The 2,508-nt window shown below is 53.2% G+C and overlaps 1 non-coding gene across 1 annotated transcript; it reads right to left on the reverse strand.

The window, feature by feature from the left end:
* Nucleotides 1–662: 662 nt before the first annotated feature.
* Nucleotides 663–778, reverse strand: LOC140530492 (U5 spliceosomal RNA). Its single transcript, XR_011975930.1, has one exon. It is a non-coding gene; the product is annotated as a U5 spliceosomal RNA (small nuclear RNA).
* Between the last annotated feature and the right edge of the window lie 1,730 nt (nt 779–2,508).

A 2,508-nucleotide genomic window follows, 5' to 3' on the forward strand; every position in this document is an offset into this window, starting at 1 on the left:
TGCGGCTGTACACAAACCTTGAGAGCATATTAGTTGCTGGACTCCCAGCTGAAATCGTGCATAAGAGACTGTTTTTGAAAAAAAAATTTTACTTGCCTTTTGAATAAGAATATAAGCCTCATTTGCTAATAATATTTTTGTTGCTAAGTCGCTTCAGTCTTGTTTGACTCACGTGATCCCCATCTGGGAAACAAGACCCCAGAACTTAGATAAAAACTTGTTCTAGCTTTTCACCACAGAACAACTTTCGGTAAAAAGATGAATTAATTTGAGAAAATAAGCTAGAAAGCGACTTCCGGCTTTCGCCCTGCAGGACCCAGTAGCTTACACACCAGGAAAGTTCAGGACCACCTCCTGTCAGCGCCAGGGGGGCGGTTCTGCACACTGCGGAGAAGCTGCAAGGGATGCCTTGTAGGAGGCGAGCAGACCCGCAGCGTGCGAGGGACGGGAAAACACCCTCGTTAAGTACTAACTTAGCACACGTCAGCGAAGAGCAGAAAGCAGCAAGCGGAAAACCACTGGCGTCAACAGACAACCAGCCCAAAGCTTCAGAACCTGAAACCGAGCAACACACGTGAAACTCAGAAAACGTCCTGGAAACCCACTCGGCTACACAGCTTAAGAACCTACGACGTCCGTCTGCTTTTATAACGGAAAAAGACAGTCTTGCCGGAGCAAGACCTCAAAAAATTGGTTCCAAACTCATAACTGTTCCTCTCCACGGAAATCTTTAGTAAAAGGCGAAAGATTTATGCGATCTGAAGAGAAACCAGAGTATGCGAAACTGCCTTGGGCTCCCCTCCCAGAGGAGCCCCGGGCCCGGGTACAGTCAGGGCGGTTCCCCCTCGCTGGCCGCACCCCCCGCCTACATCCGAGAAGATAGAGACTATGGTCTGAACTCCGGTGTACAACAAGAACCCCGAAAAATACTTAGGAAGACGGCGCTGAGCAACGGGCTGAATGAGCTGGCTCCCCTAGCAAGGCATCATGGGTATGTAAATGAGGGACGCAGTCCCGCCCCTGCTGAGGCCAAGAGCTAGCGTTTCAGGAGCTGGCGGCTGTGACCGAATGCGCATGTCTCGGCGGCCGGCAGGCGTGGGTTTCCCTGGAGCGCTTCGTCGGAGGCGACCGGGAGGAGTAGATTGGGGGCATGCAGAAAATGAAGTGTCCTGGACTCTGAACCGGTGGAGGGGAGGGAGTCCAGGGTAGACGAGGGGATGAGGTCCAAAGTAGAGGGGCAGGCTGGGATTGGGGGGGGGGGGTCCAGGATAGATGGCAGAATCCGATTTCTGGGGAGAGGGCGCACCCTGACCCTGGGTTCCTCTGCCTCATTGATTTTCTCCAGCTGTTCCCCAGAACCATCTGTCTTCCGTCCCCCTCCCACTTCTGCTAACCGCCCCCCCACCCCGGTTCCCAGACCGTCCGGGCTGCCTCTGAGCAGTTTGGAGCTGAAGTTGGCTCAGCCCCCAGCTCTGCCTCAGCCTGCTGGCCCCTTCCCCCCATAGCTCCCCCATGGAAGCCTGCCAGGGCCAGGGGCTGACACTGGCTGAGGGGGTCAGGGGTTCCCAGGGTGCAGCCTAAGAGGGCAGGTATCACTGACCATCTCTAAAGGCAGCTCGTTTTGTTGTGGGCTGCACAAGGAGGGAATGAAGTCTCACCTGTGTGATCCAGCCCCCTCTGCTCCCTGTGTCTGTAGGGAGCCCCAGAGCAGCGCCCACACTCTGCATGCTGCCCCCCTCCTCCGTGCTCCGCCCCCATCGGAGGCTTCTGGAGCCTTCCTCTGGGACCCAGAGTTTGGCACAATGCCTGGCAAACAGTAAGCATTTAATCAATGCTTGTTGACAAACTGGCTGAAGAGAAGTTGCAGAGGACTGAGGTGGGGAGCCCCCAGCGTGGTGGACATCAGCATGTCTAACTGAAACAGACATGGAGATTATGGAAGGAAGGATCCCGGCTGGCACTCACTGACTTAATTTCAAAATGTAATGTTATCTATGTTTTATCGTATTTTTATTTATTTGTTAAACATGTTTCCTGGTCTCTCTCTCAGGACACCCACTGGCTATGTCTGATGCTTCAGGTGGAGAAGCTTTCTCAAGGAGGTAGGCTGATTTGTGGGGTGAGCACCCATGGGCGACAGCAGGACACCCCCTTTCCACCATTCAGTTACAAGAATTCCAGGCCTTCGATCGTTTAAGAAAGAAAAGAAGAAGAAGAAATACAAACGCTCCACTTGGACAGGCATGCTCAGTTGAAATGAGGTGCTTAATCCTGGCCAGGATCTCAGAAGAAAATGGGGCTCTTTTCTACACCCGCCTTGGCCACAGGGTGCAGACATCTCCAGCTTGCAGAGTGCCTAGGGGCAGAGCATCCAGCCGGGGCCAGGGGTGTGTGCGAGCCAGCTGGAACTGAAGCTGATTGTTAAACGTTCACCTGGGAAATCCCCAAATGCTACAGATCAGGGCTTGATTGATGTTATGTTCATAGTCCAGACTAGAAGAAAGTGAT

This window comes from Notamacropus eugenii, chromosome 2, assembly GCF_028372415.1.
Source record: "Notamacropus eugenii isolate mMacEug1 chromosome 2, mMacEug1.pri_v2, whole genome shotgun sequence".
Lineage (NCBI taxonomy): Eukaryota > Metazoa > Chordata > Mammalia > Diprotodontia > Macropodidae > Notamacropus > Notamacropus eugenii.